The sequence below is a fragment of the Phalangium opilio genome, unplaced genomic scaffold (genome assembly GCF_054372755.1).
Source record: "Phalangium opilio isolate 3A_F unplaced genomic scaffold, DU_Popi_V2 ptg000021l_1, whole genome shotgun sequence".
Classification (NCBI taxonomy): Eukaryota; Metazoa; Arthropoda; class Arachnida; order Opiliones; family Phalangiidae; genus Phalangium; species Phalangium opilio.
In genome coordinates, this window is record NW_028324153.1 from 3,237,490 (window position 1) to 3,261,101 (window position 23,612).

The 23,612-nt window shown below is 44.5% G+C and overlaps 17 non-coding genes across 17 annotated transcripts; all 17 read left to right on the forward strand.

Annotated features, from left to right (window-relative positions):
- Positions 1–1,942: 1,942 nt before the first annotated feature.
- Positions 1,943–2,064, forward strand: TRNAL-CAA (transfer RNA leucine (anticodon CAA)). The gene is made up of 2 exons: positions 1,943–1,980; positions 2,019–2,064. It is a non-coding gene; the product is annotated as a tRNA-Leu (tRNA).
- Positions 2,065–3,631: 1,567 nt separating this feature from the next.
- TRNAL-CAA (transfer RNA leucine (anticodon CAA)) lies at positions 3,632–3,753 on the forward strand. Its single transcript has 2 exons — positions 3,632–3,669; positions 3,708–3,753. It is a non-coding gene; the product is annotated as a tRNA-Leu (tRNA).
- A 1,755-nt stretch (positions 3,754–5,508) lies between these two features.
- Positions 5,509–5,630, forward strand: TRNAL-CAA (transfer RNA leucine (anticodon CAA)). Its single transcript has 2 exons — positions 5,509–5,546; positions 5,585–5,630. It is a non-coding gene; the product is annotated as a tRNA-Leu (tRNA).
- Positions 5,631–6,447: 817 nt separating this feature from the next.
- On the forward strand, positions 6,448–6,569 carry TRNAL-CAA (transfer RNA leucine (anticodon CAA)). Its single transcript has 2 exons — positions 6,448–6,485; positions 6,524–6,569. It is a non-coding gene; the product is annotated as a tRNA-Leu (tRNA).
- A 1,381-nt stretch (positions 6,570–7,950) lies between these two features.
- TRNAL-CAA (transfer RNA leucine (anticodon CAA)) lies at positions 7,951–8,072 on the forward strand. Its single transcript has 2 exons — positions 7,951–7,988; positions 8,027–8,072. It is a non-coding gene; the product is annotated as a tRNA-Leu (tRNA).
- Positions 8,073–8,889: 817 nt separating this feature from the next.
- Positions 8,890–9,011, forward strand: TRNAL-CAA (transfer RNA leucine (anticodon CAA)). The gene is made up of 2 exons: positions 8,890–8,927; positions 8,966–9,011. It is a non-coding gene; the product is annotated as a tRNA-Leu (tRNA).
- A 1,568-nt stretch (positions 9,012–10,579) lies between these two features.
- On the forward strand, positions 10,580–10,701 carry TRNAL-CAA (transfer RNA leucine (anticodon CAA)). Its single transcript has 2 exons — positions 10,580–10,617; positions 10,656–10,701. It is a non-coding gene; the product is annotated as a tRNA-Leu (tRNA).
- A 1,381-nt stretch (positions 10,702–12,082) lies between these two features.
- TRNAL-CAA (transfer RNA leucine (anticodon CAA)) lies at positions 12,083–12,204 on the forward strand. The gene is made up of 2 exons: positions 12,083–12,120; positions 12,159–12,204. It is a non-coding gene; the product is annotated as a tRNA-Leu (tRNA).
- An 817-nt stretch (positions 12,205–13,021) lies between these two features.
- Positions 13,022–13,143, forward strand: TRNAL-CAA (transfer RNA leucine (anticodon CAA)). Its single transcript has 2 exons — positions 13,022–13,059; positions 13,098–13,143. It is a non-coding gene; the product is annotated as a tRNA-Leu (tRNA).
- Positions 13,144–13,772: 629 nt separating this feature from the next.
- TRNAL-CAA (transfer RNA leucine (anticodon CAA)) lies at positions 13,773–13,894 on the forward strand. The gene is made up of 2 exons: positions 13,773–13,810; positions 13,849–13,894. It is a non-coding gene; the product is annotated as a tRNA-Leu (tRNA).
- Positions 13,895–14,524: 630 nt separating this feature from the next.
- On the forward strand, positions 14,525–14,646 carry TRNAL-CAA (transfer RNA leucine (anticodon CAA)). The gene is made up of 2 exons: positions 14,525–14,562; positions 14,601–14,646. It is a non-coding gene; the product is annotated as a tRNA-Leu (tRNA).
- Positions 14,647–15,463: 817 nt separating this feature from the next.
- Positions 15,464–15,585, forward strand: TRNAL-CAA (transfer RNA leucine (anticodon CAA)). The gene is made up of 2 exons: positions 15,464–15,501; positions 15,540–15,585. It is a non-coding gene; the product is annotated as a tRNA-Leu (tRNA).
- A 1,005-nt stretch (positions 15,586–16,590) lies between these two features.
- On the forward strand, positions 16,591–16,712 carry TRNAL-CAA (transfer RNA leucine (anticodon CAA)). Its single transcript has 2 exons — positions 16,591–16,628; positions 16,667–16,712. It is a non-coding gene; the product is annotated as a tRNA-Leu (tRNA).
- Positions 16,713–17,341: 629 nt separating this feature from the next.
- Positions 17,342–17,463, forward strand: TRNAL-CAA (transfer RNA leucine (anticodon CAA)). Its single transcript has 2 exons — positions 17,342–17,379; positions 17,418–17,463. It is a non-coding gene; the product is annotated as a tRNA-Leu (tRNA).
- A 1,943-nt stretch (positions 17,464–19,406) lies between these two features.
- Positions 19,407–19,528, forward strand: TRNAL-CAA (transfer RNA leucine (anticodon CAA)). The gene is made up of 2 exons: positions 19,407–19,444; positions 19,483–19,528. It is a non-coding gene; the product is annotated as a tRNA-Leu (tRNA).
- A 629-nt stretch (positions 19,529–20,157) lies between these two features.
- On the forward strand, positions 20,158–20,279 carry TRNAL-CAA (transfer RNA leucine (anticodon CAA)). Its single transcript has 2 exons — positions 20,158–20,195; positions 20,234–20,279. It is a non-coding gene; the product is annotated as a tRNA-Leu (tRNA).
- Positions 20,280–22,973: 2,694 nt separating this feature from the next.
- TRNAL-CAA (transfer RNA leucine (anticodon CAA)) lies at positions 22,974–23,095 on the forward strand. Its single transcript has 2 exons — positions 22,974–23,011; positions 23,050–23,095. It is a non-coding gene; the product is annotated as a tRNA-Leu (tRNA).
- Positions 23,096–23,612: the final 517 nt, after the last annotated feature.

Here is a 23,612-nt window from a genome sequence, read left to right on the forward strand (position 1 = left end):
GATGTGTTTTATGAAAATAACTGGAAGAGATGTAATTTTAAAACGTCCAAATTACATACAACCACGTCAGGATGGCCGAGCGGCCTAAGGTGCCAGACTCAAGGGGCTTAGCTTCCTTCGTTCACGATGTGAATCTGTGTATTCTTGTCCTCGTTTTAGGGCGTGGGTTCGAATCCCACTTCTGACACGATGTGTTTTTTGAAATTAACTGGAAGAGATGTAATTTTAAAACGTCCAAATTACATAAAACTACGTCAGGATTGCCGAGCGGTCTAAGGCGCCAGACTCAAGGGGCTTAGCTTCCTTCGTTCACGATGTGAATCTGTGTATTCTGGTCCTCGTTTGAGGGCGTGGGTTCGTATCCCACTTCTGACACGATGTGTTTTATGAAAATAACTGGAAGAGATGTAATTTTAAAACGTCCAAATTACATAAAACCACGTCAGGAGGGCCGAGCGGTCTAAACGCCAGACTCAAGGGGCTTAGCTTCCTTCGTTTACGATGTGAATCTGTGTATTCTGGTCCTCGTTTGAGGGCGTGGGTTCGAATCCCACTTATGACACGATGTGTTTTATGAAAATAACTGGAAGAGATGTAATTTTAAAACGTCAAAATTACCAAAGACCACAACAGGATGGCCGAGCTGTCAAAGGCGACAGACTCAAGGGGCTTAGCTTCCTTCGTTCACGATGTGAATCTGTGTATTCTCGTCCTCGTTTTAGGGCGTGGGTTCGAATCCCACTTCTGACAAGATGTGTTTTTTGAAAATAACTGGAAGAGATGTAATTTTAAAACGTCCAAATTACATAAAACCACGTCAGGATGGCCGAGCGGCCTAAGGTGCCAGACTCAAGGGGCTTAGCTTCCTTCGTTCACGATGTGAATCTGTGTATTCTCGTCCTCGTTTTAGGGCGTGGGTTCGTATCCCACTTCTGACACGATGTGTTTTATGAAAATAACTGGAAGAGATGTAATTTTAAAACGTCCAAATTACATAAAACCACGTCAGGAGGGCCGAGCGGTCTAAACGCCAGACTCAAGGGGCTTAGCTTCCTTCGTTTACGATGTGAATCTGTGTATTCTGGTCCTCGTTTGAGGGCGTGGGTTCGTATCCCACTTCTGACACGATGTGTTTTATGAAAATAACTGGAAGAGATGTAATTTTAAAACGTCCAAATTACATAAAACCACGTCAGGAGGGCCGAGCGGTCTAAACGCCAGACTCAAGTGGCTTAGCTTCCTTCGTTTACGATGTGAATCTGTGTATTCTGGTCCTCGTTTGAGGGCGTGGGTTCGAATCCCACTTATGACACGATGTGTTTTATGAAAATAACTTGAAGAGATGTAATTTTAAAACGTCAAAATTACCAAAGACCACAACAGGATGGCCGAGCTGTCTAAGGCGACAGACTCAAGGGGCTTAGCTTCCTTCGTTCACGATGCGAATCTGTGTATTCTCGTCCTCGTTTTAGGGCGTGGGTTCGAATCCCACTTCTGACAAGATGTGTTTTTTGAAAATAACTGGAAGAGATGTAATTTTAAAACGTCCAAATTACATAAAACCACGTCAGGATGGCCGAGCGGCCTAAGGTGCCAGACTCAAGGGGCTTAGCTTCCTTCGTTTACGATGTGAATCTGTGTATTCTGGTCCTCGTTTGAGGGCGTGGGTTCGAATCCCACTTATGACACGATGTGTTTTATGAAAATAACTTGAAGAGATGTAATTTTAAAACGTCAAAATTACCAAAGACCACAACAGGATGGCCGAGCTGTCTAAGGCGACAGACTCAAGGGGCTTAGCTTCCTTCGTTCACGATGTGAATTTGTGTATTCTCGTCCTCGTTTTAGGGCGTGGGTTCGAATCCCACTTCTGACACGATGTGTTTTTTGAAAATAACTGGAAGAGATGTAATTTTAAAACGTCCAAATTACATAAAACCACGTCAGGATGGCCGAGCGGTCTAAGGCGCCAGACTCAAGGGGCTTAGCTTCCTTCGTTCACGATGTGAATCTGTGTATTCTGGTCCTCGTTTGAGGGCGTGGGTTCGAATCCCACTTCTGACACGATGTGTTTTTTGAAATTAACTGGAAGAGATGTAATTTTAAAACGTCCAAATTACATAAAACTACGTCAGGATTGCCGAGCGGTCTAAGGCGCCAGACTCAAGGGGCTTAGCTTCCTTCGTTCACGATGTGAATCTGTGTATTCTGGTCCTCGTTTGAGGGCGTGGGTTCGTATCCCACTTCTGACACGATGTGTTTTATGAAAATAACTGGAAGAGATGTAATTTTAAAACGTCCAAATTACATAAAACCACGTCAGGAGGGCCGAGCGGTCTAAACGCCAGACTCAAGGGGCTTAGCTTCCTTCGTTTACGATGTGAATCTGTGTATTCTGGTCCTCGTTTGAGGGCGTGGGTTCGAATCCCACTTATGACACGATGTGTTTTATGAAAATAACTGGAAGAGATGTAATTTTAAAACGTCAAAATTACCAAAGACCACAACAGGATGGCCGAGCTGTCAAAGGCGACAGACTCAAGGGGCTTAGCTTCCTTCGTTCACGATGTGAATCTGTGTATTCTCGTCCTCGTTTTAGGGCGTGGGTTCGAATCCCACTTCTGACAAGATGTGTTTTTTGAAAATAACTGGAAGAGATGTAATTTTAAAACGTCCAAATTACATAAAACCACGTCAGGATGGCCGAGCGGCCTAAGGTGCCAGACTCAAGGGGCTTAGCTTCCTTCGTTCACGATGTGAATCTGTGTATTCTCGTCCTCGTTTTAGGGCGTGGGTTCGTATCCCACTTCTGACACGATGTGTTTTATGAAAATAACTGGAAGAGATGTAATTTTAAAACGTCCAAATTACATAAAACCACGTCAGGAGGGCCGAGCGGTCTAAACGCCAGACTCAAGGGGCTTAGCTTCCTTCGTTTACGATGTGAATCTGTGTATTCTGGTCCTCGTTTGAGGGCGTGGGTTCGTATCCCACTTCTGACACGATGTGTTTTATGAAAATAACTGGAAGAGATGTAATTTTAAAACGTCCAAATTACATAAAACCACGTCAGGAGGGCCGAGCGGTCTAAACGCCAGACTCAAGTGGCTTAGCTTCCTTCGTTTACGATGTGAATCTGTGTATTCTGGTCCTCGTTTGAGGGCGTGGGTTCGAATCCCACTTATGACACGATGTGTTTTATGAAAATAACTTGAAGAGATGTAATTTTAAAACGTCAAAATTACCAAAGACCACAACAGGATGGCCGAGCTGTCTAAGGCGACAGACTCAAGGGGCTTAGCTTCCTTCGTTCACGATGCGAATCTGTGTATTCTCGTCCTCGTTTTAGGGCGTGGGTTCGAATCCCACTTCTGACAAGATGTGTTTTTTGAAAATAACTGGAAGAGATGTAATTTTAAAACGTCCAAATTACATAAAACCACGTCAGGATGGCCGAGCGGCCTAAGGTGCCAGACTCAAGGGGCTTAGCTTCCTTCGTTTACGATGTGAATCTGTGTATTCTGGTCCTCGTTTGAGGGCGTGGGTTCGAATCCCACTTATGACACGATGTGTTTTTTGAAAATAACTGGAAGAGATGTAATTTTAAATCGTCCAAATTACATAAAACCACGTCAGGATGGCCGAGCGGTCTAAGGCGCCAGACTCAAGGGGCTTAGCTTCCTTCGTTCACGATGTGAATCTGTGTATTCTGGTCCTCGTTTGAGGGCGTGGGTTCGAATCCCACTTCTGACACGATGTGTTTTTTGAAATTAACTGGAAGAGATGTAATTTTAAAACGTCCAAATTACATAAAACTACGTCAGGATTGCCGAGCGGTCTAAGGCGCCAGACTCAAGGGGCTTAGCTTCCTTCGTTCACGATGTGAATCTGTGTATTCTGGTCCTCGTTTGAGGGCGTGGGTTCGTATCCCACTTCTGACACGATGTGTTTTATGAAAATAACTGGAAGAGATGTAATTTTAAAACGTCCAAATTACATAAAACCACGTCAGGAGGGCCGAGCGGTCTAAACGCCAGACTCAAGGGGCTTAGCTTCCTTCGTTTACGATGTGAATCTGTGTATTCTGGTCCTCGTTTGAGGGCGTGGGTTCGAATCCCACTTATGACACGATGTGTTTTATGAAAATAACTGGAAGAGATGTAATTTTAAAACGTCAAAATTACCAAAGACCACAACAGGATGGCCGAGCTGTCAAAGGCGACAGACTCAAGGGGCTTAGCTTCCTTCGTTCACGATGTGAATCTGTGTATTCTCGTCCTCGTTTTAGGGCGTGGGTTCGAATCCCACTTCTGACAAGATGTGTTTTTTGAAAATAACTGGAAGAGATGTAATTTTAAAACGTCCAAATTACATAAAACCACGTCAGGATGGCCGAGCGGCCTAAGGTGCCAGACTCAAGGGGCTTAGCTTCCTTCGTTCACGATGTGAATCTGTGTATTCTCGTCCTCGTTTTAGGGCGTGGGTTCGTATCCCACTTCTGACACGATGTGTTTTATGAAAATAACTGGAAGAGATGTAATTTTAAAACGTCCAAATTACATAAAACCACGTCAGGAGGGCCGAGCGGTCTAAACGCCAGACTCAAGGGGCTTAGCTTCCTTCGTTTACGATGTGAATCTGTGTATTCTGGTCCTCGTTTGAGGGCGTGGGTTCGTATCCCACTTCTGACACGATGTGTTTTATGAAAATAACTGGAAGAGATGTAATTTTAAAACGTCCAAATTACATAAAACCACGTCAGGAGGGCCGAGCGGTCTAAACGCCAGACTCAAGTGGCTTAGCTTCCTTCGTTTACGATGTGAATCTGTGTATTCTGGTCCTCGTTTGAGGGCGTGGGTTCGAATCCCACTTATGACACGATGTGTTTTATGAAAATAACTTGAAGAGATGTAATTTTAAAACGTCAAAATTACCAAAGACCACAACAGGATGGCCGAGCTGTCTAAGGCGACAGACTCAAGGGGCTTAGCTTCCTTCGTTCACGATGCGAATCTGTGTATTCTCGTCCTCGTTTTAGGGCGTGGGTTCGAATCCCACTTCTGACAAGATGTGTTTTTTGAAAATAACTGGAAGAGATGTAATTTTAAAACGTCCAAATTACATAAAACCACGTCAGGATGGCCGAGCGGCCTAAGGTGCCAGACTCAAGGGGCTTAGCTTCCTTCGTTTACGATGTGAATCTGTGTATTCTGGTCCTCGTTTGAGGGCGTGGGTTCGAATCCCACTTATGACACGATGTGTTTTATGAAAATAACTTGAAGAGATGTAATTTTAAAACGTCAAAATTACCAAAGACCACAACAGGATGGCCGAGCTGTCTAAGGCGACAGACTCAAGGGGCTTAGCTTCCTTCGTTCACGATGTGAATTTGTGTATTCTCGTCCTCGTTTTAGGGCGTGGGTTCGAATCCCACTTCTGACACGATGTGTTTTTTGAAAATAACTGGAAGAGATGTAATTTTAAAACGTCCAAATTACATAAAACCACGTCAGGATGGCCGAGCGGTCTAAGGCGCCAGACTCAAGGGGCTTAGCTTCCTTCGTTCACGATGTGAATCTGTGTATTCTGGTCCTCGTTTGAGGGCGTGGGTTCGAATCCCACTTCTGACACGATGTGTTTTTTGAAATTAACTGGAAGAGATGTAATTTTAAAACGTCCAAATTACATAAAACTACGTCAGGATTGCCGAGCGGTCTAAGGCGCCAGACTCAAGGGGCTTAGCTTCCTTCGTTCACGATGTGAATCTGTGTATTCTGGTCCTCGTTTGAGGGCGTGGGTTCGTATCCCACTTCTGACACGATGTGTTTTATGAAAATAACTGGAAGAGATGTAATTTTAAAACGTCCAAATTACATAAAACCACGTCAGGAGGGCCGAGCGGTCTAAACGCCAGACTCAAGGGGCTTAGCTTCCTTCGTTTACGATGTGAATCTGTGTATTCTGGTCCTCGTTTGAGGGCGTGGGTTCGAATCCCACTTATGACACGATGTGTTTTATGAAAATAACTGGAAGAGATGTAATTTTAAAACGTCAAAATTACCAAAGACCACAACAGGATGGCCGAGCTGTCAAAGGCGACAGACTCAAGGGGCTTAGCTTCCTTCGTTCACGATGTGAATCTGTGTATTCTCGTCCTCGTTTTAGGGCGTGGGTTCGAATCCCACTTCTGACACGATGTGTTTTTTGAAAATAACTGGAAGAGATGTAATTTTAAAACGTCCAAATTACATACAACCACGTCAGGATGGCCGAGCGGCCTAAGGTGCCAGACTCAAGGGGCTTAGCTTCCTTCGTTCACGATGTGAATCTGTGTATTCTTGTCCTCGTTTTAGGGCGTGGGTTCGAATCCCACTTCTGACACGATGTGTTTTTTGAAAATAACTGGAAGAGATGTAATTTTAAAACGTCAAAATTACATAAAACTACGTCAGGATGGCCGAGCGGTCTAAGGCGCCAGACTCAAGGGGCTTAGCTTCCTTCGTTCACGATGTGAATCTGTGTATTCTGGTCCTCGTTTGAGGGCGTGGGTTCGAATCCCACTTCTGACACGATGTGTTTTTTGAAATTAACTGGAAGAGATGTAATTTTAAAACGTCCAAATTACATAAAACTACGTCAGGATTGCCGAGCGGTCTAAGGCGCCAGACTCAAGGGGCTTAGCTTCCTTCGTTCACGATGTGAATCTGTGTATTCTGGTCCTCGTTTGAGGGCGTGGGTTCGTATCCCACTTCTGACACGATGTGTTTTATGAAAATAACTGGAAGAGATGTAATTTTAAAACGTCCAAATTACATAAAACCACGTCAGGAGGGCCGAGCGGTCTAAACGCCAGACTCAAGTGGCTTAGCTTCCTTCGTTTACGATGTGAATCTGTGTATTCTGGTCCTCGTTTGAGGGCGTGGGTTCGAATCCCACTTATGACACGATGTGTTTTATGAAAATAACTTGAAGAGATGTAATTTTAAAACGTCAAAATTACCAAAGACCACAACAGGATGGCCGAGCTGTCTAAGGCGACAGACTCAAGGGGCTTAGCTTCCTTCGTTCACGATGCGAATCTGTGTATTCTCGTCCTCGTTTTAGGGCGTGGGTTCGAATCCCACTTCTGACAAGATGTGTTTTTTGAAAATAACTGGAAGAGATGTAATTTTAAAACGTCCAAATTACATAAAACCACGTCAGGATGGCCGAGCGGCCTAAGGTGCCAGACTCAAGGGGCTTAGCTTCCTTCGTTTACGATGTGAATCTGTGTATTCTGGTCCTCGTTTGAGGGCGTGGGTTCGAATCCCACTTATGACACGATGTGTTTTATGAAAATAACTTGAAGAGATGTAATTTTAAAACGTCAAAATTACCAAAGACCACAACAGGATGGCCGAGCTGTCTAAGGCGACAGACTCAAGGGGCTTAGCTTCCTTCGTTCACGATGTGAATTTGTGTATTCTCGTCCTCGTTTTAGGGCGTGGGTTCGAATCCCACTTCTGACACGATGTGTTTTTTGAAAATAACTGGAAGAGATGTAATTTTAAAACGTCCAAATTACATAAAACCACGTCAGGATGGCCGAGCGGCCTAAGGTGCCAGACTCAAGGGGCTTAGCTTCCTTCGTTTACGATGTGAATCTGTGTATTCTGGTCCTCGTTTGAGGGCGTGGGTTCGAATCCCACTTATGACACGATGTGTTTTATGAAAATAACTTGAAGAGATGTAATTTTAAAACGTCAAAATTACCAAAGACCACAACAGGATGGCCGAGCTGTCTAAGGCGACAGACTCAAGGGGCTTAGCTTCCTTCGTTCACGATGTGAATTTGTGTATTCTCGTCCTCGTTTTAGGGCGTGGGTTCGAATCCCACTTCTGACACGATGTGTTTTTTGAAAATAACTGGAAGAGATGTAATTTTAAAACGTCCAAATTACATAAAACCACGTCAGGATGGCCGAGCGGTCTAAGGCGCCAGACTCAAGGGGCTTAGCTTCCTTCGTTCACGATGTGAATCTGTGTATTCTGGTCCTCGTTTGAGGGCGTGGGTTCGAATCCCACTTCTGACACGATGTGTTTTTTGAAATTAACTGGAAGAGATGTAATTTTAAAACGTCCAAATTACATAAAACTACGTCAGGATTGCCGAGCGGTCTAAGGCGCCAGACTCAAGGGGCTTAGCTTCCTTCGTTCACGATGTGAATCTGTGTATTCTGGTCCTCGTTTGAGGGCGTGGGTTCGTATCCCACTTCTGACACGATGTGTTTTATGAAAATAACTGGAAGAGATGTAATTTTAAAACGTCCAAATTACATAAAACCACGTCAGGAGGGCCGAGCGGTCTAAACGCCAGACTCAAGGGGCTTAGCTTCCTTCGTTTACGATGTGAATCTGTGTATTCTGGTCCTCGTTTGAGGGCGTGGGTTCGAATCCCACTTATGACACGATGTGTTTTATGAAAATAACTGGAAGAGATGTAATTTTAAAACGTCAAAATTACCAAAGACCACAACAGGATGGCCGAGCTGTCAAAGGCGACAGACTCAAGGGGCTTAGCTTCCTTCGTTCACGATGTGAATCTGTGTATTCTCGTCCTCGTTTTAGGGCGTGGGTTCGAATCCCACTTCTGACACGATGTGTTTTTTGAAAATAACTGGAAGAGATGTAATTTTAAAACGTCCAAATTACATACAACCACGTCAGGATGGCCGAGCGGCCTAAGGTGCCAGACTCAAGGGGCTTAGCTTCCTTCGTTCACGATGTGAATCTGTGTATTCTTGTCCTCGTTTTAGGGCGTGGGTTCGAATCCCACTTCTGACACGATGTGTTTTTTGAAAATAACTGGAAGAGATGTAATTTTAAAACGTCAAAATTACATAAAACTACGTCAGGATGGCCGAGCGGTCTAAGGCGCCAGACTCAAGGGGCTTAGCTTCCTTCGTTCACGATGTGAATCTGTGTATTCTGGTCCTCGTTTGAGGGCGTGGGTTCGAATCCCACTTCTGACACGATGTGTTTTTTGAAATTAACTGGAAGAGATGTAATTTTAAAACGTCCAAATTACATAAAACTACGTCAGGATTGCCGAGCGGTCTAAGGCGCCAGACTCAAGGGGCTTAGCTTCCTTCGTTCACGATGTGAATCTGTGTATTCTGGTCCTCGTTTGAGGGCGTGGGTTCGTATCCCACTTCTGACACGATGTGTTTTATGAAAATAACTGGAAGAGATGTAATTTTAAAACGTCCAAATTACATAAAACCACGTCAGGAGGGCCGAGCGGTCTAAACGCCAGACTCAAGTGGCTTAGCTTCCTTCGTTTACGATGTGAATCTGTGTATTCTGGTCCTCGTTTGAGGGCGTGGGTTCGAATCCCACTTATGACACGATGTGTTTTATGAAAATAACTTGAAGAGATGTAATTTTAAAACGTCAAAATTACCAAAGACCACAACAGGATGGCCGAGCTGTCTAAGGCGACAGACTCAAGGGGCTTAGCTTCCTTCGTTCACGATGCGAATCTGTGTATTCTCGTCCTCGTTTTAGGGTGTGGGTTCGAATCCCACTTCTGACAAGATGTGTTTTTTGAAAATAACTGGAAGAGATGTAATTTTAAAACGTCCAAATTACATAAAACCACGTCAGGATGGCCGAGCGGCCTAAGGTGCCAGACTCAAGGGGCTTAGCTTCCTTCGTTTACGATGTGAATCTGTGTATTCTGGTCCTCGTTTGAGGGCGTGGGTTCGAATCCCACTTCTGACACGATGTGTTTTTTGAAATTAACTGGAAGAGATGTAATTTTAAAACGTCCAAATTACATAAAACTACGTCAGGATTGCCGAGCGGTCTAAGGCGCCAGACTCAAGGGGCTTAGCTTCCTTCGTTCACGATGTGAATCTGTGTATTCTGGTCCTCGTTTGAGGGCGTGGGTTCGTATCCCACTTCTGACACGATGTGTTTTATGAAAATAACTGGAAGAGATGTAATTTTAAAACGTCTAAATTACATAAAACCACGTCAGGAGGGCCGAGCGGTCTAAACGCCAGACTCAAGGGGCTTAGCTTCCTTCGTTTACGATGTGAATCTGTGTATTCTGGTCCTCGTTTGAGGGCGTGGGTTCGAATCCCACTTATGACACGATGTGTTTTATGAAAATAACTGGAAGAGATGTAATTTTAAAACGTCAAAATTACCAAAGACCACAACAGGATGGCCGAGCTGTCAAAGGCGACAGACTCAAGGGGCTTAGCTTCCTTCGTTCACGATGTGAATCTGTGTATTCTCGTCCTCGTTTTAGGGCGTGGGTTCGAATCCCACTTCTGACACGATGTGTTTTTTGAAAATAACTGGAAGAGATGTAATTTTAAAACGTCCAAATTACATACAACCACGTCAGGATGGCCGAGCGGCCTAAGGTGCCAGACTCAAGGGGCTTAGCTTCCTTCGTTCACGATGTGAATCTGTGTATTCTTGTCCTCGTTTTAGGGCGTGGGTTCGAATCCCACTTCTGACACGATGTGTTTTTTGAAAATAACTGGAAGAGATGTAATTTTAAAACGTCAAAATTACATAAAACTACGTCAGGATGGCCGAGCGGTCTAAGGCGCCAGACTCAAGGGGCTTAGCTTCCTTCGTTCACGATGTGAATCTGTGTATTCTGGTCCTCGTTTGAGGGCGTGGGTTCGAATCCCACTTCTGACACGATGTGTTTTTTGAAATTAACTGGAAGAGATGTAATTTTAAAACGTCCAAATTACATAAAACTACGTCAGGATTGCCGAGCGGTCTAAGGCGCCAGACTCAAGGGGCTTAGCTTCCTTCGTTCACGATGTGAATCTGTGTATTCTGGTCCTCGTTTGAGGGCGTGGGTTCGTATCCCACTTCTGACACGATGTGTTTTATGAAAATAACTGGAAGAGATGTAATTTTAAAACGTCCAAATTACATAAAACCACGTCAGGAGGGCCGAGCGGTCTAAACGCCAGACTCAAGTGGCTTAGCTTCCTTCGTTTACGATGTGAATCTGTGTATTCTGGTCCTCGTTTGAGGGCGTGGGTTCGAATCCCACTTATGACACGATGTGTTTTATGAAAATAACTTGAAGAGATGTAATTTTAAAACGTCAAAATTACCAAAGACCACAACAGGATGGCCGAGCTGTCTAAGGCGACAGACTCAAGGGGCTTAGCTTCCTTCGTTCACGATGCGAATCTGTGTATTCTCGTCCTCGTTTTAGGGCGTGGGTTCGAATCCCACTTCTGACAAGATGTGTTTTTTGAAAATAACTGGAAGAGATGTAATTTTAAAACGTCCAAATTACATAAAACCACGTCAGGATGGCCGAGCGGCCTAAGGTGCCAGACTCAAGGGGCTTAGCTTCCTTCGTTTACGATGTGAATCTGTGTATTCTGGTCCTCGTTTGAGGGCGTGGGTTCGAATCCCACTTATGACACGATGTGTTTTATGAAAATAACTTGAAGAGATGTAATTTTAAAACGTCAAAATTACCAAAGACCACAACAGGATGGCCGAGCTGTCTAAGGCGACAGACTCAAGGGGCTTAGCTTCCTTCGTTCACGATGTGAATTTGTGTATTCTCGTCCTCGTTTTAGGGCGTGGGTTCGAATCCCACTTCTGACACGATGTGTTTTTTGAAAATAACTGGAAGAGATGTAATTTTAAAACGTCCAAATTACATAAAACCACGTCAGGATGGCCGAGCGGCCTAAGGTGCCAGACTCAAGGGGCTTAGCTTCCTTCGTTTACGATGTGAATCTGTGTATTCTGGTCCTCGTTTGAGGGCGTGGGTTCGAATCCCACTTATGACACGATGTGTTTTATGAAAATAACTTGAAGAGATGTAATTTTAAAACGTCAAAATTACCAAAGACCACAACAGGATGGCCGAGCTGTCTAAGGCGACAGACTCAAGGGGCTTAGCTTCCTTCGTTCACGATGTGAATTTGTGTATTCTCGTCCTCGTTTTAGGGCGTGGGTTCGAATCCCACTTCTGACACGATGTGTTTTTTAAAAATAACTGGAAGAGATGTAATTTTAAAACGTCCAAATTACATAAAACCACGTCAGGATGGCCGAGCGGTCTAAGGCGCCAGACTCAAGGGGCTTAGCTTCCTTCGTTCACGATGTGAATCTGTGTATTCTGGTCCTCGTTTGAGGGCGTGGGTTCGAATCCCACTTCTGACACGATGTGTTTTTTGAAATTAACTGGAAGAGATGTAATTTTAAAACGTCCAAATTACATAAAACTACGTCAGGATTGCCGAGCGGTCTAAGGCGCCAGACTCAAGGGGCTTAGCTTCCTTCGTTCACGATGTGAATCTGTGTATTCTGGTCCTCGTTTGAGGGCGTGGGTTCGTATCCCACTTCTGACACGATGTGTTTTATGAAAATAACTGGAAGAGATGTAATTTTAAAACGTCCAAATTACATAAAACCACGTCAGGAGGGCCGAGCGGTCTAAACGCCAGACTCAAGGGGCTTAGCTTCCTTCGTTTACGATGTGAATCTGTGTATTCTGGTCCTCGTTTGAGGGCGTGGGTTCGAATCCCACTTATGACACGATGTGTTTTATGAAAATAACTGGAAGAGATGTAATTTTAAAACGTCAAAATTACCAAAGACCACAACAGGATGGCCGAGCTGTCAAAGGCGACAGACTCAAGGGGCTTAGCTTCCTTCGTTCACGATGTGAATCTGTGTATTCTCGTCCTCGTTTTAGGGCGTGGGTTCGAATCCCACTTCTGACACGATGTGTTTTTTGAAAATAACTGGAAGAGATGTAATTTTAAAACGTCCAAATTACATACAACCACGTCAGGATGGCCGAGCGGCCTAAGGTGCCAGACTCAAGGGGCTTAGCTTCCTTCGTTCACGATGTGAATCTGTGTATTCTTGTCCTCGTTTTAGGGCGTGGGTTCGAATCCCACTTCTGACACGATGTGTTTTTTGAAAATAACTGGAAGAGATGTAATTTTAAAACGTCAAAATTACATAAAACTACGTCAGGATGGCCGAGCGGTCTAAGGCGCCAGACTCAAGGGGCTTAGCTTCCTTCGTTCACGATGTGAATCTGTGTATTCTGGTCCTCGTTTGAGGGCGTGGGTTCGAATCCCACTTCTGACACGATGTGTTTTTTGAAATTAACTGGAAGAGATGTAATTTTAAAACGTCCAAATTACATAAAACTACGTCAGGATTGCCGAGCGGTCTAAGGCGCCAGACTCAAGGGGCTTAGCTTCCTTCGTTCACGATGTGAATCTGTGTATTCTGGTCCTCGTTTGAGGGCGTGGGTTCGTATCCCACTTCTGACACGATGTGTTTTATGAAAATAACTGGAAGAGATGTAATTTTAAAACGTCCAAATTACATAAAACCACGTCAGGAGGGCCGAGCGGTCTAAACGCCAGACTCAAGTGGCTTAGCTTCCTTCGTTTACGATGTGAATCTGTGTATTCTGGTCCTCGTTTGAGGGCGTGGGTTCGAATCCCACTTATGACACGATGTGTTTTATGAAAATAACTTGAAGAGATGTAATTTTAAAACGTCAAAATTACCAAAGACCACAACAGGATGGCCGAGCTGTCTAAGGCGACAGACTCAAGGGGCTTAGCTTCCTTCGTTCACGATGTGAATTTGTGTATTCTCGTCCTCGTTTTAGGGCGTGGGTTCGAATCCCACTTCTGACACGATGTGTTTTTTGAAAATAACTGGAAGAGATGTAATTTTAAAACGTCCAAATTACATAAAACCACGTCAGGATGGCCGAGCGGTCTAAGGCGCCAGACTCAAGGGGCTTAGCTTCCTTCGTTCACGATGTGAATCTGTGTATTCTGGTCCTCGTTTGAGGGCGTGGGTTCGAATCCCACTTCTGACACGATGTGTTTTTCGAATATAACTGGAAGAGGTGTAATTTTAAAACGTCCAAATTACATAAAACCACGTCAGGATGGCCGAGCGGCCTAAGGTGCCAGACTCAAGGGGCTTAGCTTCCTTCGTTCACGATGTGAATCTGTGTATTCTCGTCCTCGGTTTAGGGCGTGGGTTCGAATCCCACTTCTGACACGATGTGTTTTTTGAAAATAACTGGAAGAGATGTAATTTTAAAACGTCCAAATTACATAAAACCACGTCAGGATGGCCGAGCGGCCTAAGGTGCCAGACTCAAGGGGCTTAGCTTCCTTCGTTCACGATGTGAATCTGTGTATTCTGGTCCTCGTTTGAGGGCGTGGGTTCGAATCCCACTTATGACACGATGTGTTTTATGAAAATAACTTGAAGAGATGTAATTTTAAAACGTCAAAATTACCAAAGACCACAACAGGATGGCCGAGCTGTCTAAGGCGACAGACTCAAGGGGCTTAGCTTCCTTCGTTCACGATGTGAATTTGTGTATTCTCGTCCTCGTTTTAGGGCGTGGGTTCGAATCCCACTTCTGACACGATGTGTTTTTTGAAAATAACTGGAAGAGATGTAATTTTAAAACGTCCAAATTACATAAAACCACGTCAGGATGGCCGAGCGGTCTAAGGCGCCAGACTCAAGGGGCTTAGCTTCCTTCGTTCACGATGTGAATCTGTGTATTCTGGTCCTCGTTTGAGGGCGTGGGTTCGAATCCCACTTCTGACACGATGTGTTTTTTGAAATTAACTGGAAGAGATGTAATTTTAAAACGTCCAAATTACATAAAACTACGTCAGGATTGCCGAGCGGTCTAAGGCGCCAGACTCAAGGGGCTTAGCTTCCTTCGTTCACGATGTGAATCTGTGTATTCTGGTCCTCGTTTGAGGGCGTGGGTTCGTATCCCACTTCTGACACGATGTGTTTTATGAAAATAACTGGAAGAGATGTAATTTTAAAACGTCCAAATTACATAAAACCACGTCAGGAGGGCCGAGCGGTCTAAACGCCAGACTCAAGGGGCTTAGCTTCCTTCGTTTACGATGTGAATCTGTGTATTCTGGTCCTCGTTTGAGGGCGTGGGTTCGAATCCCACTTATGACACGATGTGTTTTATGAAAATAACTGGAAGAGATGTAATTTTAAAACGTCAAAATTACCAAAGACCACAACAGGATGGCCGAGCTGTCAAAGGCGACAGACTCAAGGGGCTTAGCTTCCTTCGTTCACGATGTGAATCTGTGTATTCTCGTCCTCGTTTTAGGGCGTGGGTTCGAATCCCACTTCTGACACGATGTGTTTTTTGAAAATAACTGGAAGAGATGTAATTTTAAAACGTCCAAATTACATACAACCACGTCAGGATGGCCGAGCGGCCTAAGGTGCCAGACTCAAGGGGCTTAGCTTCCTTCGTTCACGATGTGAATCTGTGTATTCTTGTCCTCGTTTTAGGGCGTGGGTTCGAATCCCACTTCTGACACGATGTGTTTTTTGAAAATAACTGGAAGAGATGTAATTTTAAAACGTCAAAATTACATAAAACTACGTCAGGATGGCCGAGCGGTCTAAGGCGCCAGACTCAAGGGGCTTAGCTTCCTTCGTTCACGATGTGAATCTGTGTATTCTGGTCCTCGTTTGAGGGCGTGGGTTCGAATCCCACTTCTGACACGATGTGTTTTTTGAAATTAACTGGAAGAGATGTAATTTTAAAACGTCCAAATTACATAAAACTACGTCAGGATTGCCGAGCGGTCTAAGGCGCCAGACTCAAGGGGCTTAGCTTCCTTCGTTCACGATGTGAATCTGTGTATTCTGGTCCTCGTTTGAGGGCGTGGGTTCGTATCCCACTTCTGACACGATGTGTTTTATGAAAATAACTGGAAGAGATGTAATTTTAAAACGTCCAAATTACATAAAACCACGTCAGGAGGGCCGAGCGGTCTAAACGCCAGACTCAAGTGGCTTAGCTTCCTTCGTTTACGATGTGAATCTGTGTATTCTGGTCCTCGTTTGAGGGCGTGGGTTCGAATCCCACTTATGACACGATGTGTTTTATGAAAATAACTTGAAGAGATGTAATTTTAAAACGTCAAAATTACCAAAGACCACAACAGGATGGCCGAGCTGTCTAAGGCGACAGACTCAAGGGGCTTAGCTTCCTTCGTTCACGATGCGAATCTGTGTATTCTCGTCCTCGTTTTAGGGCGTGGGTTCGAATCCCACTTCTGACAAGATGTGTTTTTTGAAAATAACTGGAAGAGATGTAATTTTAAAACGTCCAAATTACATAAAACCACGTCAGGATGGCCGAGCGGCCTAAGGTGCCAGACTCAAGGGGCTTAGCTTCCTTCGTTTACGATGTGAATCTGTGTATTCTGGTCCTCGTTTGAGGGCGTGGGTTCGAATCCCACTTATGACACGATGTGTTTTATGAAAATAACTTGAAGAGATGTAATTTTAAAACGTCAAAATTACCAAAGACCACAACAGGATGGCCGAGCTGTCTAAGGCGACAGACTCAAGGGGCTTAGCTTCCTTCGTTCACGATGTGAATTTGTGTATTCTCGTCCTCGTTTTAGGGCGTGGGTTCGAATCCCACTTCTGACACGATGTGTTTTTTGAAAATAACTGGAAGAGATGTAATTTTAAAACGTCCAAATTACATAAAACCACGTCAGGATGGCCGAGCGGTCTAAGGCGCCAGACTCAAGGGGCTTAGCTTCCTTCGTTCACGATGTGAATCTGTGTATTCTGGTCCTCGTTTGAGGGCGTGGGTTCGAATCCCACTTCTGACACGATGTGTTTTTCGAATATAACTGGAAGAGGTGTAATTTTAAAACGTCCAAATTACATAAAACCACGTCAGGATGGCCGAGCGGCCTAAGGTGCCAGACTCAAGGGGCTTAGCTTCCTTCGTTCACGATGTGAATCTGTGTATTCTCGTCCTCGGTTTAGGGCGTGGGTTCGAATCCCACTTCTGACACGATGTGTTTTTTGAAAATAACTGGAAGAGATGTAATTTTAAAACGTCCAAATTACATAAAACCACGTCAGGATGGCCGAGCGGTCTAAGGCGCCAGACTCAAGGGGCTTAGCTTCCTTCGTTCACGATGTGATTCTGTGTATTCTGGTCCTCGTTTGAGGGCGTGGGTTCGTATCCCACTTCTGACACGATGTGTTTTATGAAAATAACTGGAAGAGATGTAATTTTAAAACGTCCAAATTACATAAAACCACGTCAGGAGGGCCGAGCGGTCTAAACGCCAGACTCAAGGGGCTTAGCTTCCTTCGTTTACGATGTGAATCTGTGTATTCTGGTCCTCGTTTGAGGGCGTGGGTTCGAATCCCACTTATGACACGATGTGTTTTATGAAAATAACTTGAAGAGATGTAATTTTAAAACGTCCAAATTACATAAAACCACGTCAGGATGGCCGAGCGGTCTAAGGCGCCAGACTCAAGGGGCTTAGCTTCCTTCGTTCACGATGTGAATCTGTGTATTCTGGTCCTCGTTTGAGGGCGTGGGTTCGAATCCCACTTCTGACACGATGTGTTTTTCGAATATAACTGGAAGAGGTGTAATTTTAAAACGTCCAAATTACATAAAACCACGTCAGGATGGCCGAGCGGCCTAAGGTGCCAGACTCAAGGGGCTTAGCTTCCTTCGTTCACGATGTGAATCTGTGTATTCTCGTCCTCGGTTTAGGGCGTGGGTTCGAATCCCACTTCTGACACGATGTGTTTTTTGAAAATAACTGGAAGAGATGTAATTTTAAAACGTCCAAATTACATAAAACCACGTCAGGATGGCCGAGCGGTCTAAGGCGCCAGACTCAAGGGGCTTAGCTTCCTTCGTTCACGATGTGAATCTGTGTATTCTGGTCCTCGTTTGAGGGCGTGGGTTCGTATCCCACTTCTGACACGATGTGTTTTATGAAAATAACTGGAAGAGATGTAATTTTAAAACGTCCAAATTACATAAAACCACGTCAGGAGGGCCGAGCGGTCTAAACGCCAGACTCAAGGGGCTTAGCTTCCTTCGTTTACGATGTGAATCTGTGTATTCTGGTCCTCGTTTGAGGGCGTGGGTTCGAATCCCACTTATGACACGATGTGTTTTATGAAAATAACTTGAAGAGATGTAATTTTAAAACGTCAAAATTACCAAAGACCACAACAGGATGGCCGAGCTGTCTAAGGCGACAGACTCAAGGGGCTTAGGTTCCTTCGTTCACGATGTGAATCTGTGTATTCTCGTCCTCGTTTTAGGGCGTGGGTTCGAATCCCACTTCTGACAAGATGTGTTTTTTGAAAATAACTGGAAGAGATGTAATTTTAAAACGTCCAAATTACATAAAACCACGTCAGGATGGCCGAGCGGCCTAAGGTGCCAGACTCAAGGGGCTTAGCTTCCTTCGTTCACGATGTGAATCTGTGTATTCTCGTCCTCGTTTTAGGGCGTGGGTTCGTATCCCACTTCTGACACGATGTGTTTTATGAAAATAACTGGAAGAGATGTAATTTTAAAACGTCCAAATTACATAAAACCACGTCAGGAGGGCCGAGCGGTCTAAACGCCAGACTCAAGGGGCTTAGCTTCCTTCGTTTACGATGTGAATCTGTGTATTCTCGTCCTCGTTTTAGGGCGTGGGTTCGAATCCCACTTCTGACAAGATGTGTTTTTTGAAAATAACTGGAAGAGATGTAATTTTAAAACGTCCAAATTACATAAAACCACGTCAGGAGGGCCGAGCGGTCTAAACGCCATACTCAAGGGGCTTAGCTTCCTTCGTTTACGATGTGAATCTGTGTATTCTGGTCCTCGTTTGAGGGCGTGGGTTCGAATCCCACTTATGACACGATGTGTTTTATGAAAATAACTGGAAGAGATGTAATTTTAAAACGTCAAAATTACCAAAGACCACAACAGGATGGCCGAGCTGTCTAAGGCGACAGACTCAAGGGGCTTAGCTTCCTTCGTTCACGATGTGAATCTGTGTATTCTCGTCCTCGTTTTAGGGCGTGGGTTCGAATCCCACTTCTGACACGATGTGTTTTTTGAAAATAACTGGAAGAGATGTAATTTTAAAACGTCCAAATTACATACAACCACGTCAGGATGGCCGAGCGGCCTAAGGTGCCAGACTCAAGGGGCTTAGCTTCCTTCGTTTACGATGTGAATCTGTGTATTCTGGTCCTCGTTTGAGGGCGTGGGTTCGAATCCCACTTATGACACGATGTGTTTTATGAAAATAACTTGAAGAGATGTAATTTTAAAACGTCAAAATTACCAAAGACCACAACAGGATGGCCGAGCTGTCTAAGGCGACAGACTCAAGGGGCTTAGCTTCCTTCGTTCACGATGTGAATTTGTGTATTCTCGTCCTCGTTTTAGGGCGTGGGTTCGAATCCCACTTCTGACACGATGTGTTTTTTGAAAATAACTGGAAGAGATGTAATTTTAAAACGTCCAAATTACATAAAACCACGTCAGGATGGCCGAGCGGTCTAAGGCGCCAGACTCAAGGGGCTTAGCTTCCTTCGTTCACGATGTGAATCTGTGTATTCTGGTCCTCGTTTGAGGGCGTGGGTTCGAATCCCACTTCTGACACGATGTGTTTTTCGAATATAACTGGAAGAGGTGTAATTTTAAAACGTCCAAATTACATAAAACCACGTCAGGATGGCCGAGCGGCCTAAGGTGCCAGACTCAAGGGGCTTAGCTTCCTTCGTTCACGATGTGAATCTGTGTATTCTCGTCCTCGGTTTAGGGCGTGGGTTCGAATCCCACTTCTGACACGATGTGTTTTTTGAAAATAACTGGAAGAGATGTAATTTTAAAACGTCCAAATTACATAAAACCACGTCAGGATGGCCGAGCGGTCTAAGGCGCCAGACTCAAGGGGCTTAGCTTCCTTCGTTCACGATGTGATTCTGTGTATTCTGGTCCTCGTTTGAGGGCGTGGGTTCGTATCCCACTTCTGACACGATGTGTTTTATGAAAATAACTGGAAGAGATGTAATTTTAAAACGTCCAAATTACATAAAACCACGTCAGGAGGGCCGAGCGGTCTAAACGCCAGACTCAAGGGGCTTAGCTTCCTTCGTTTACGATGTGAATCTGTGTATTCTGGTCCTCGTTTGAGGGCGTGGGTTCGAATCCCACTTATGACACGATGTGTTTTATGAAAATAACTTGAAGAGATGTAATTTTAAAACGTCCAAATTACATAAAACCACGTCAGGATGGCCGAGCGGTCTAAGGCGCCAGACTCAAGGGGCTTAGCTTCCTTCGTTCACGATGTGAATCTGTGTATTCTGGTCCTCGTTTGAGGGCGTGGGTTCGAATCCCACTTCTGACACGATGTGTTTTTCGAATATAACTGGAAGAGGTGTAATTTTAAAACGTCCAAATTACATAAAACCACGTCAGGATGGCCGAGCGGCCTAAGGTGCCAGACTCAAGGGGCTTAGCTTCCTTCGTTCACGATGTGAATCTGTGTATTCTCGTCCTCGGTTTAGGGCGTGGGTTCGAATCCCACTTCTGACACGATGTGTTTTTTGAAAATAACTGGAAGAGATGTAATTTTAAAACGTCCAAATTACATAAAACCACGTCAGGATGGCCGAGCGGTCTAAGGCGCCAGACTCAAGGGGCTTAGCTTCCTTCGTTCACGATGTGAATCTGTGTATTCTGGTCCTCGTTTGAGGGCGTGGGTTCGTATCCCACTTCTGACACGATGTGTTTTATGAAAATAACTGGAAGAGATGTAATTTTAAAACGTCCAAATTACATAAAACCACGTCAGGAGGGCCGAGCGGTCTAAACGCCAGACTCAAGGGGCTTAGCTTCCTTCGTTTACGATGTGAATCTGTGTATTCTGGTCCTCGTTTGAGGGCGTGGGTTCGAATCCCACTTATGACACGATGTGTTTTATGAAAATAACTTGAAGAGATGTAATTTTAAAACGTCAAAATTACCAAAGACCACAACAGGATGGCCGAGCTGTCTAAGGCGACAGACTCAAGGGGCTTAGGTTCCTTCGTTCACGATGTGAATCTGTGTATTCTCGTCCTCGTTTTAGGGCGTGGGTTCGAATCCCACTTCTGACAAGATGTGTTTTTTGAAAATAACTGGAAGAGATGTAATTTTAAAACGTCCAAATTACATAAAACCACGTCAGGATGGCCGAGCGGCCTAAGGTGCCAGACTCAAGGGGCTTAGCTTCCTTCGTTCACGATGTGAATCTGTGTATTCTCGTCCTCGTTTTAGGGCGTGGGTTCGTATCCCACTTCTGACACGATGTGTTTTATGAAAATAACTGGAAGAGATGTAATTTTAAAACGTCCAAATTACATAAAACCACGTCAGGAGGGCCGAGCGGTCTAAACGCCAGACTCAAGGGGCTTAGCTTCCTTCGTTTACGATGTGAATCTGTGTATTCTCGTCCTCGTTTTAGGGCGTGGGTTCGAATCCCACTTCTGACAAGATGTGTTTTTTGAAAATAACTGGAAGAGATGTAATTTTAAAACGTCCAAATTACATAAAACCACGTCAGGAGGGCCGAGCGGTCTAAACGCCATACTCAAGGGGCTTAGCTTCCTTCGTTTACGATGTGAATCTGTGTATTCTGGTCCTCGTTTGAGGGCGTGGGTTCGAATCCCACTTATGACACGATGTGTTTTATGAAAATAACTGGAAGAGATGTAATTTTAAAACGTCAAAATTACCAAAGACCACAACAGGATGGCCGAGCTGTCTAAGGCGACAGACTCAAGGGGCTTAGCTTCCTTCGTTCACGATGTGAATCTGTGTATTCTCGTCCTCGTTTTAGGGCGTGGGTTCGAATCCCACTTCTGACACGATGTGTTTTTTGAAAATAACTGGAAGAGATGTAATTTTAAAACGTCCAAATTACATACAACCACGTCAGGATGGCCGAGCGGCCTAAGGTGCCAGACTAAAGGGGCTTAGCTTCCTTCGTTCACGATGTGAATCTGTGTATTCTCGTCCTCGTTTGAGGGCGTGGGTTCGTATCCCACTTCTGACACGATGTGTTTTATGAAACTAACTGGAAGAGATGTAATTTTAAAACGTCCAAATTACATACAACCACGTCAGGATGGCCGAGCGGCCTAAGGTACCAGACTCAAGGGGCTTAGCTTCCTTCGTTCACGATGTGAATCTGTGTATTCTGGTCCTCGTTTGAGGGCGTGGGTTCGTATCCCACTTCTGACACGATGTGTTTTATGAAAATAACTGGAAGAGATGTAATTTTAAAACGTCCAAATTACATAAAACCACGTCAGGAGGGCCGAGCGGTCTAAACGCCAGACTCAAGTGGCTTAGCTTCCTTCGTTTACGATGTGAATCTGTGTATTCTGGTCCTCGTTTGAGGGCGTGGGTTCGAATCCCACTTATGACACGATGTGTTTTATGAAAATAACTTGAAGAGATGTAATTTTAAAACGTCAAAATTACCAAAGACCACAACAGGATGGCCGAGCTGTCTAAGGCGACAGACTCAAGGGGCTTAGCTTCCTTCGTTCACGATGCGAATCTGTGTATTCTCGTCCTCGTTTTAGGGCGTGGGTTCGAATCCCACTTCTGACAAGATGTGTTTTTTGAAAATAACTGGAAGAGATGTAATTTTAAAACGTCCAAATTACATAAAACCACGTCAGGATGGCCGAGCGGCCTAAGGTGCCAGACTCAAGGGGCTTAGCTTCCTTCGTTTACGATGTGAATCTGTGTATTCTGGTCCTCGTTTGAGGGCGTGGGTTCGAATCCCACTTATGACACGATGTGTTTTATGAAAATAACTTGAAGAGATGTAATTTTAAAACGTCAAAATTACCAAAGACCACAACAGGATGGCCGAGCTGTCTAAGGCGACAGACTCAAGGGGCTTAGCTTCCTTCGTTCACGATGTGAATTTGTGTATTCTCGTCCTCGTTTTAGGGCGTGGGTTCGAATCCCACTTCTGACACGATGTGTTTTTTGAAAATAACTGGAAGGGATGTAATTTTAAAACGTCCAAATTACATAAAACCACGTCAGGATGGCCGAGCGGTCTAAGGCGCCAGACTCAAGGGGCTTAGCTTCCTTCGTTCACGATGTGAATCTGTGTATTCTGGTCCTCGTTTGAGGGCGTGGGTTCGAATCCCACTTCTGACACGATGTGTTTTTTGAAATTAACTGGAAGAGATGTAATTTTAAAACGTCCAAATTACATAAAACTACGTCAGGATTGCCGAGCGGTCTAAGGCGCCAGACTCAAGGGGCTTAGCTTCCTTCGTTCACGATGTGAATCTGTGTATTCTGGTCCTCGTTTGAGGGCGTGGGTTCGTATCCCACTTCTGACACGATGTGTTTTATGAAAATAACTGGAAGAGATGTAATTTTAAAACGTCCAAATTACATAAAACCACGTCAGGAGGGCCGAGCGGTCTAAACGCCAGACTCAAGGGGCTTAGCTTCCTTCGTTTACGATGTGAATCTGTGTATTCTGGTCCTCGTTTGAGGGCGTGGGTTCGAATCCCACTTATGACACGATGTGTTTTATGAAAATAACTGGAAGAGATGTAATTTTAAAACGTCAAAATCACCAAAGACCACAACAGGATGGCCGAGCTGTCAAAGGCGACAGACTCAAGGGGCTTAGCTTCCTTCGTTCACGATGTGAATCTGTGTA